The sequence below is a fragment of the Adiantum capillus-veneris genome, chromosome 18, assembly GCF_014529385.1.
Source record: "Adiantum capillus-veneris isolate H3 chromosome 18, ASM1452938v2, whole genome shotgun sequence".
Classification (NCBI taxonomy): domain Eukaryota; kingdom Viridiplantae; phylum Streptophyta; class Polypodiopsida; order Polypodiales; family Pteridaceae; genus Adiantum; species Adiantum capillus-veneris.
In genome coordinates this window covers 117,852,205-117,863,785 of record NC_140948.1, presented here as the reverse complement: position 1 = coordinate 117,863,785, position 11,581 = coordinate 117,852,205, and positions in this window count along the sequence as shown.

Here is an 11,581-nt window from a genome sequence, read left to right as displayed (position 1 = left end):
CACACCTAGGTTTAAAAAATTAAATAAATACTAAAATAATTATAATAAAAACTCCTATATTCAAGCCCTATATACAATGAGATATTTACACATAAATGGGCCATACTATGTTTTTATTTATTTTTTTGGCTCAACTAGCCCAATGACTAGCTAGCTAAGAGTTTTAAGAAGATATGGGGAGAGTCCCCTAACTCACACACACCTATGTGCAGTGAAAGGGTGAGGATAGCCATAAGGTTTGAATGATTTTGATAGGTGAGGTAGCTTGATAAGGCAATTTCGGATAGCCAAAAATAAGCTATCATTAGAAATGTATTTGGGACACTATGGCCCAAAATTCTTTGCTCCTACATGACCTTGTCATGTCTTTGAAGAGCAAAATGGATGAAATCATTCAAGCGTGTACATCTTACTAGGAAAACTCAATCAAAGCGTATGCAAAAATGAATAAAACCAAATCATATGTATACCTTGAGGTTGAATATAGTTTTCACTTACCCGTAGTCAAGTACACTTTGCAAACCTAAAAGATGCAACTTGAAAGCTGCCTCATCACAAAACAAGCCTTAAAGAGCTAGTATGTCGTTGACTTGTCAAACACTAAATGAAAGATTAGTAAAAATCAAGTAGTATTGAACTAGTAACCCTAGGTATTGACTTTGCAATCCAAACCCTTTGTTTAGTCTCTACATGGAGACTACTCAAACTTATAGTCAATAGTGTCCAATATAGCCTATCGTGTCTAACAGTGATTGGAATCAACTTGGGAAGTTGAAGTTGTTCACTACCCCTTGGAAGATTGGAGACTTCTCCCCTTGAAAGTACAATTGTGATGACATCAAACTATAACTCTTAACATCTATGGAGTAGTATTTATTATTTGGGTCATACCCTTGAGATTACCACTCCTAGAGAGTATAATTAGTGTTGCAACTAAGCAACAAATCTTCTCAAGTTGGAATTTTATTCACAATTGTATCGTGAAAGAATCTTATCTCTCCATGAATAGAAGAGAAAAATGTCTAACACCAAATAAGATAGTCCTAAATTTCTTGGGTGTTTAAACAAGAGATCCTCTACTTTGAGGCTCTCTTGGGTTATTCATGTCATCTCATGAATTAGTTGCTTGATAGCTGGAGAAGCAATGTAACAAACTGTTGACGTGTCAAAGCCCTAAATAATGGAGCCAACTTACAAATGCCGACCGAGGGGCCTAAACCCTAAGAAGAACAAGTAGCAGAAGAAGAAGAAGTCCTACCAACTTATGGGGACCCCATCTGATGGGGCCCCAAGTGGCCTCAAGATTAAAATAAAGCACGACCCGCAAAGATGATGATGTGGCAGTTGTATGGCAGATTTCCAAAAATTGCATTGTCTTATGACGTGGCAGGCTGTACAGATTTCCGTAAATTACGCTAACAACTTTTGGCATTGCTTTTGGGACCAGAAGCTTTTGAGTTTTGAAGGCTTTTCATTGTAACTGCTTTTCAGGCCAAGGGCCTTTAAATATGAGGTTAGGGCTCATTCTTTGGCATGCTTCCCGAAAAAGGTGCAGAGTTTGGAGTACCAGCTTGTACTGTGTTGATGCAATATAAAGAAATACCGAAAGGGGCGCCAAGATTTGGGGCCAATACTCTTTGGGGTGGAATTTCACCACTCCGTGTCGCGTGTCGTCTCTCTCTTTCAGTTCAGTTGTTATTGAAGTGTTAAAAGTCTTTTCAGTCTGTTCTTTTCTATTGGCACGTGGTGCCCGTCTTGTGACAAGCAATGCATGTGGAAGTCAAGGGAAAACAGGCAAAGGTCTTATACTATGAGATGAAAGAAAAGATAGGAGTCATGAAGCAGATGTCCTTCAAAGGCACATTAGTTTGGATATCGAACGAGCTAAACCTACCCAACTAAAGAACAAATCAGTAGAATTAGAGAAAGTAGGAGAAGCAAGAAAGAAGGGAAAATGGGCAATCTATAGAGGAGGGAAAGCCATCATTAGAGACTTTGTCGACAAATCACCTCCAAAACATGATACATGATGAAAGAAACATGGTTGCACATCTTTTTTCTTTTTCTTTTTATGGACAACATGGGTGATACATGTTTGTAACGGTAATCTCATGACCATGGAGCTCTGAGCTACTGAGGTTGTTTTATCCTATTTTCTTTTTCGTAGAGCTGGAAGACAATGTAAAATGTGTACTTTGATCTGTTCCATAGGTCGATTTCGGCCTCCAAATGGACGTTAATATCTCTCTCTCTCTCTCTCTCTCTCTCTCTCTCTCTCTCTCTCTCTCTCTCTCTCTCTCTCTCTCTCTCTCTCTCTCTCTCTCTCTCTCTCTCTCTCTCTCTCTCTCTCTCTCTCTCTCTCTCTTTGTCTCTGAAAAAAACTTGCTATATATTGAGTACAGAGAGACTTCTCGAGATGCTCGAGAGAGCTTGTCTTCTAGAAGAAGTACAAACTGTGGATGATCAGTGGCAGGGCTGTATGTACATCAAGGTGGAAACTTAGAAGAATGATAAATAACCACCGTGGAGGGACATAATGCCACGTGATCGTGCCTCTATCCATACTGAAAAGAACTGTAGTGCGCACCCATAGTTGAAGAAACTGATATCGTCTCCTCTGTGCTTCCCTAGAGAGGCATGCTAAATAATCCCACTGGTTGTGCAAGGTATGCAAAAGCTCAGACCAAACTGCAGCCAAAGTAATGGTCACATGGGAAGGACGACCATCCAGAACCTAAGCACAGCGAGCCTTCCATATAATCCACAATACTATGCTGCATAATGAGCAAACAGAATATCACGAGGCTGTATGTCAAACTCATGTACTAAAGCAGGCACCATGTCTAGTGTGCTCCGTCTGCATCCCAAGTCTGTCAACAAAAATACTGAATCGGTGGAAGATCCCTCATACATGGTATGTGAGCCCGGATGTTGCAAAAGCCAGGTGAAGGCCCCCCACGTCACAAAACCATTCTGAATCCCAAGTCTATAAAAAAGGCAGCAAACAGCGCACTATACATAATGCGCATATGGGCAGATCTAGAAACAATAGTGGAGCATCTCCTCCACCTGTGTCGAACAACACTAACAAGCAGGATCATGTCCTGCCCGAACAACCCACGTCCCAACCGGGAGACCTGCATGCGCTAGCATCTAGAGGAAATACGAAATACGATGGCTAACATGAAAACTCCAAATGCATGATCAATACTGATACATGAATGCATGAGAGAGCTTCTGATCCAACCAATGTTGTAGCTGACGTGGCTGATGAAGGACAGTCTGGTGGCGAAAAATGATATGTCTACCAATACGCGTGATGTACTCAAAATGACACCGTCTCCTTTGTAATATGTCCCAGCCACATCCACTCTCCCGGATCCTAGACAAGTTGTGTAAGTGGTAAACCTTCCCAAACTCACAACCTCCATAACGTTGCCTCCTCTGAAGAAAACATAGGGTCTACACATAAGCGCTTGCCAAATGCACCTACCGCTCGAACTGGCTCATAATGCAAATCAGGCTACTCATCCATAGGAGAAGAGCCCTGAAATGTCATGCCCTCTACTATGTTCGTGATCTACAAGCGAGAAGACAAGAGTGCCTCTGCGCACCAAGCGTGGATGCTTGTCATCATCAAAAAAAGCCCACCAACCCACATGCATGGGTGAATCCGAGTCACCGAGGATAGCATGCCGCCAATTCGGAGGAAGAGCATCCATCAAACTCTAGCATTCGAGTGGCAACTCCCCTACGTATACCGAACTCAATGCTAATGAAATCCGCATCAAGCAAACCTACCTCTAACCAGATCTGTACAGAAGCTGTTGGCCCATCACCCCATCTGCCCAATCAATATGAGTCCGCTCCCCTAACTGACATCCCTCATAATCACGAACATATGCATTCCAAATTAAGGGTTGTCTCTCAGTCTCCTCAATGCATCATGGTCTTCAGTGAATCATACCCTCACGTACAGTCAGCCAAATCCGTAAAAGTGATCTCATAAAAGGAGATAACTTCAGTATAATCCAAAGGAGCATCAGTGAGATGAAACAGATAGTCGTGCGCCAAGGCCCCTCAGCATCTAATGATCCAAAACGTGGCACTGCACGGGACAAAGCATGATACCAAAATTGCTTCCAAGGCTCAGCCCCAAGAAATAATCCTCTAACTATAAGTTTGGCCACCAGCAGAGCAACACTCTACATCTCTCGATAAATGATGCCCAACCCTCCCTCTTTGCGAGGCAATATAACCGAACGCTAGCTAACTCTAGGACGGGTGTCGTGCATGCCATCCAAACCTCCCCACAAATAGTTGTGTACCAAACGCCGACGTCGAGTGAATACCCCAGAATGCATAGTTCAGCAAGAAGCGGTGTACCAAATATTGCCAGGAGAACCTGGTTCACAATCAAGGCTTTGCCCGCAAGAGAGATGCATAGACGACCATTGACAAAGCTTCCTCTTAACTGACTGTAGAATTGGCTCAAATTGCTATTCCGACAATACATCAATGCCAACCTGAAAGCCCAAGTATTTTGACATGATTGTCCAGGAGCCAACCAAGTAAACACATCCTGCACACCCCAAAAGCAATGAGACATGAGCATGATCATACAAACAGGCCTTGCCGTACTAACAATTTATCTGGTACATGGATTAAAAAAATATTATTAACAATAGCGTAATTTTAGTAAGTCAAATTTGACATCTACTTCACTCTTTCTCTTTTGCTTTGCGTAAGGGATCTTTATGCTCAAAAATTAAAATAGATGTATAAATTGACTAGACCAAGCTAATTTAGCAAGAGAATCGGTCACACCACAATCAAAAAACACCCCAAGAAATGTAAAATTGAAGAGCTTTCATATGTGATCACAGTGCAAGTCTTGGAGTTGCAATAGCACTTTGTATGAGGGGGATATGAGCACAAGAAGCAAAAAGGTAGAGCAAGAACTCCAAACTACAAGAAAATTTGACAAGAACTTGTGAAAATTGGCTTTTATATCCGAGAAAACTTGACAGTAACTTATAAAATTTGGTTTTTATATACTAGCCAAATGTCAAAATGGGTTTTAAGTTGGAAAGGATTTTCTTGAATGGTTATCTAAGTGCCAAGAGTGAACAAGCTTTTTGGCCCCACTATACTCAAATAATTCCCATTGAGGGACGCTTTTCAAAATTTGGTCCACCTCTCTCTTGTACTTGGTGGCAAGGTTTCAAGGACCCTAAGATCAGGAAGGACCTAATAATCACCAAAAAAAAAAAATGTATTTATTTTGTACATATCTATGGTTTTGACACATTTGGATCTCCGAATTAAGGAGAGGTAGGAACAAACCCTATGAAAACAAAAATTCACTGGATGCTGAAAATTTTGACATTGTTTCTTTTTAAGAGAATGATTTGGAGATGCCTTGAGGGGTTAAAGAGCAAAAGGGAAGGTGCAGCCTAGGGACAAGAACAGAACAGATGGAGTAGGTGCCAAGTGTTGCACCATGTTTGAATAGCAATGATTGAGAAGACAAGCAACAAGAATTCATTTATTTTTTATATGGATGACCTTGAATAGATATCAGCTAGGCCATTACGGTGAATTGGCTCATCCCAAAAGCTTGCACTCAAAAGGCGAGGTCATGAGTTTGATGACAAGCTTGCTGCAACTCCATTTTGCTGCAAAGTTCTAAGAGCGCTAACCTCAAATGGTATGTTAGTCATGAATATGATATGAAGCTTGAAAAAGTGGCTCTATAGCCCTATGTATGTTGATTTTTCGTTTGACAATGCACATGATGGTAGGTGAAATTAAGCAAGAGATATCATTATGATCACTAGTACGACCAGCAGGCTTCGTCCACCTCTCCCTCTCTCTTTCTCTCTCTATTCGTATTGTGCTTGGAGGCTACAAGGAACATAGTCGGACGAAGGAGCTCGTGACACGTGTTTTTTTTTTTTTTTTTTGGGGGGGGGGGGGGGGGGGGGAAATCCCTCCCCCTTTTATAATAGTATAGAAGATTTTGGTGTACTTTTTGTATTGAGTCCTACCTATGCATATAATTATACCCTAGATCTATAATTATACGTGTTTTTGGGTTTGGTTCGGTGATGTATTCACGAGCATGGACTGAAATCCGCACAAACTCATGTATATTGTTTAGCTTTACAATCATCACATGGTATCATGCATTGTTAGTCTGTTTTTTAGACCAATTACGTCAAAGCCAAAGGTGTAGGGGCTAAAGTAAGGCGAGCCTAATTAAAAAGGAAATCTTTGAGTATGATATAGCCTTGTTTTTTCTCTTTTAATAAGGACATATACTCTTCTTTAAAGGGGAAGTAGTCACAAGTCCTAGCAAGTTGCTCATGGTGGCTACTAAGGGATAGGGGCCTAGCGGCCGCTAGCCTAAGGGCCAACATCTATTTTAGGGGAATACAGGTTGGCCAACCCAAGAGGTGCACACATGCAAAGGTGTCCTATATATAAGAAGCAAGTTCTGGCTATATAGGGAGTTACTTGCGTGGAGCTTCAATGTCCATCTCTATTCTTGAGAGGGCTTGTGTGGTCTAGGTAGGGCAGTCAAGCTCTCACTTTGTATGACAATTCAAAGAGTAATTGAGAGCTCGTGTGAAGACTTTGATCCATTTCAAAACAAAGAAAGTATGAAATCACAAATTAAATGGGTAAAGTAGAATTTTGGCTCATATATCATCGTTTTGTGAAAGAAAGTTGGTTCTAGTAGCGAGGCCCGATCTTGCATTTTATCTTAGTCATGAATGTAGTACGAACCTTTGAAAAAGTGGCACCATAGCCCTGTGTATGTTGTTTCTTCTTTGGACATGATCGTTGGTGAAATTAAGCAAGGGATTTTGTTATGATTGTTTTGGTGTATCTTTTGTACCCAGGGTCTCACTATTTAGTCATGAATGTGATATGAAGCTTGAAAAAGTGGCACAAGTAGACCTGCTTATGTTTATGTTGTTTCTTCTTTGGACATGAACATTTGTGAAACTAAGCAAAAGATATCGTTATGATCGTTTTGGTGTACATTTTGTATCAAGTCCTTCTTGTGCGTAAGATTATGCGCTATGTTCACATGCATGGGCTCCAATCCGCACAAAACTCATGTATGCTATTTAGCTTTACAATCATAGCATGGTATAATGCATTATATGAGTCTATTTTGACACCAATAACGTCAAAGACAAATGTGTAGGTACTAAAGCAAGGCGAGCAACAAATTCTAATTGAAAGGAAATCTTTGAGTATGAGTAACCCTTGTTTGATATCTTGTGAGTACTTGTTTTCAACAAAAATTTAATCTTTGTTGACTTTTAGAAGAAAGACAATGAAACCATTGACAATGGAAAAGCTAACCATTGATCAATTGTGCTCATCATTATGTTTAGAAAGAAATCCTTTGAAAACGTTCTTATCAAAGTAGGTGGCATCACGTGTTTCTTCTTTTGGGGCCATCCACTTTTAGTTTAACCAACTTGACCATTTGTGCAGAAAGTAGAAAGCAGAAATGAGTGGGTTGTGTAGCCACATATTGTTTAGTCCCAATCCAAGGAATCCATCTAAAGTGAATTTGAGACCTTGCCCTTTTTGAGATGAATAGCTCATGTCACATGAGTGTGTCTGCTAAGAGGATGTCACATGAAGCAACCAGCTTTCTGGGTGGTTGAATTTGGTTCTAACGCCTTAGACCAAAGAGACAAAGTGTGTTTCAACAAAAGGGTAGCCCCTTATGGGACTTAAAACAAGCAACCAATTGGTCATGTTGAGAGAGATGATAACAAGATCACATTCACTTCCTTTCAATTCACTGGGAAGATCATGAAAATCTAATTCTATCCTTTCCAACAAAATTGAAAAATTACCAAGTGGTCCACTCCCTTTTGCAGACACCTTACACAAAGGCCTTGTGATGAAAGAGGAAATAATCAAATGCCGTAGAAGAGATGGCAACTAAAGTCCTTAACATTTCAATCACATAGCTTTTTTTTCTCTCTTTCTTTTTTTGCCATACTCACGCAAATGTGAGTGCATAAATGGATCAATTACAATAGCATTTTTATAAAAAAATCGGATCAAAGGGGGCATAGAAGATTGACTTGGCACTTAGAAACAACATAGTGGAAGTAGGAAGAGAAGTTTGTTGACATAGGTAGGGTGAGATGGATAGATATTGTGCCGATCAAGAGATGGCAAGGGTCGCAAGGCTAGAAGTGGAACAATTGCTACTCCAAGTTATACAAAGGATGAGGAGGATAAGAGGCAAAACAACACGAGTGCATTACTTTGGGTGAAGGAAGGGTTTGTGGTCTATGTATTTTCTTTTAATCTCCCTTGCATTGCAACAATAATAATATGTGTGCACGTGTGTGTGTGTGTGTGTGTGTGTGTGTGTGTGTGTGTGTGTGTGTGTGTGTGTGTGTGTGTGTGTGTGTGTGTGTGTGTGTGAGAGAGAGAGAGAGAGAGAGAGAGAGAGAGAGAGAGAGATTTGTCACTTTGTTGCCCACGAGTGCTTGCTAATGCTTTTTGTGTTTTGTTATGAGAGATGTTGTTAGCACTAAGAAGGAGACAATTATTGCATGAGGCAAAACCAAGAGGGACACAACCATATAAGGTATTTGCGTTGTATCAGTATTATAGGGGGCATTGTTGTTAGTGGCATCTGACTCTTGCATGCGTTTGTATGAGTACTAGTGCACAATGAAGAGGATTTGCCACAAAGGGATAGGGCAAGAACTTAGGTTGATACAAAGTGAGGAACCTCTCCTACACTTACATCCTAAGTAAACGTATGCATAATATTATATTATTTAGGGGAAATTCTTCAATCCACATGTACGTCAATGTGATGTACATTTGACAGCATGGAGGTTTTGATAAACTTCATGTTCAAGATTATCAATCAATGGTTGTAGGAAAACATTATGCTTAGGGAAATGTTTTTTGACATGTATGCCAAGTGTAGTTTACGTTTAAGAGGTTTTTGTGAGCTTCCTATTCAAGTATACCATCTCTTGGACTACCCTTATTATCCAATATGGCAAACGTAACGAAGCCCTCAACTATTTTAATGCATGTGGGACTAGTGTTCTCTTAAAATGTGAGCATTGATGCTTCCATTAGCAGGATTTCCACATAATGCAAGAACTTGTCATTGGAAAAAATATTCAAATGAGATTGATACTTGAGGGAAAATGGAAAGTGACATTGCGCTTGGTGGAACACATCTCTTTCCTTGCAACTTCATCCAAGAGAATATCAACAAAGGGTAAAGGAAATGGATCTGATATTGTGACAGCATTTCATTTTCTGTAATCCACACATATCCTCAACTTTCCTAACTTTTTGAGTACAACCACAATAGTTGATAACCATTCTGTGAACTCCGCTGATTTTATAAATCCTGTATTCAACAACTTATCCAATTTCTCCTTAACTTGCTTTGCATAGTTAGGGTTCATTCTATACCTCTACTGAATCATTGGGACAAATCCTTCTTGAGGTTAATCAGATGTTGATAGGTTTCCTGGCATATCCGAATACTCCCAAGCAAAAACATTTTTGAACTCCACTTATAATGCCCACAATTGTTTCTTAAAGTCTTCATCAATGTACACTTACCAGCTTAAGTAATCTGCTCCATAGTGTGCTCATACACTACTTCTGCCTTCTTTACTGCTTCTTCTAGGTCTACCTCTGATTCCTACATACTCAACTCTTGACCTATCAATCAATTCCTCCTTTGTAACCCATTGAATATCCTTTGTAACATCCTCCCCAATTTCTTCACACTCTCATTCTGACAACAATCCACATCCAATTTTCCCATCATCCAATATACGTCCATAATTCTTGCAACATTGCTTTCAAAAACAAAAATCATAGTTGGGTTAGATTGAAGAAAAATATCCTCTTCATCATCAATAACATACGTCGCCAACTAAATGGCTTGTGCATATAGCGGTTTCATCGTCTTATCCACTTTCATTTCATTCTTCATGATACACTTGATTGACTTTTTTCCCCTTCTGAAGATCACCTCATTAGTTTCCCAATCTTGCTTCATCTTTGCGACTTGGAACAAAGGTCTCCCTAGTAACATGAAATAGGCATCTCATGTATTTGCCATTCTTAAAACAACAAAGTTAACATTAAAATTCAATCGGCCCAAGTTATAATACCGTACCCTCTCAGCAACTCAATCAGTTGAATCCTTTGTTGGTTCGCCATCTTTACCTAGAATGGAACAGGATCCATCTTAACATCCTTCATCTTTTTGTATTTTGATTCCAAGAGTATATCTACCCCCAACCTCCATCCAAAAACACATTCTCAAATCTCTTATTATGATATTCTACTTGAATAGTAGGCACTCAAAAGTCAACATCCTCAGCTTCCATTCCATGCAATTGAGTAGTATCATTCTTCTCTTCTCAAAGTACACCCATCTTTCTCATCATCCTTTCTTTAAACATTGGAGGTGTATACAATAACTGCCCAATTGTAATGTTCAATGGGACATTCATCAACTCTTGAAAGAACTCATCCATACTTGCTTATTTTCTTCATCATCATGCTCATCCTTTTCCTGAGCTTTATGCAACTTCTCCATAACCCCATGCCGAACCTCTTTTTGATCTTCCTAATTTAATGGCGGCTTGAGATTAGTTATAGACCATGTCACTTCCATGACCTGTCCTTCAACACTTTTTGTTATGGAGTCAAAACAATCACAGGGTATTGGGATTTCCTCAGTGCAATTTTTTCCTATTGGGATTATCTTCGTAACCACCAAATTTGCTTGTGGTACCGGCGGATCTTCCTGCCTCATTAGAGGATTAAAAGTAGGAGGTCCCCTCGGTGGTGGAACTTGATTTCCATAGTTTCTCAACCATGGTGGTAAACCCCCTCTTCCTCTACCCTGTTAATACTACGGTGCCGCTTGGAGGTCTCCAATCCTCCTTTGATCCTGTTGATACCGAATTTGGTCCATTCTCTCATGTACCTCACTATCCACCCGGTTTGCCGAAGAGCCTCTTAATTAGGAACTTTGTGACACATTTCCTCTCAACTTCGTATTATACCAGCATTTTGTTGTCACATGCCCCACTTTATCACAAATTTCACAAAATGGTTTGGTATACTTGCTATCTTGAGTCCCCAAATCCTTCAATTGTTGAACCAAAGGACTAAGCTCCCCTACTTCCTCTTTAACTTCTTATGGTCTTCTCTGGATTTCTTCTCGTGCTTCCCTTTCTTCTTTTTTTTTGGAATCCTCATCCTTAGAATCTTCCTCTCTGTTTGTTTTGGAATCTGAACCATCTTTCGTATCCAAATCTGACTCCGGATCCCCTATTCCTGTATACCTCATCCTGTTTTCAACTCTGACTACCAAATCAACTAACCCGTCATATCCTCCTGCCACATCATAACTTGACACTGCATTCTTCAACTCGTTTCTAAATTTGCGCATAAAATATCCTGCCAACCATCTCATCGATTGGTCTTTCGACCGCCTCCAACATGTTCAAAATTCTTTTAAACTTCTGCTCATAGCCCT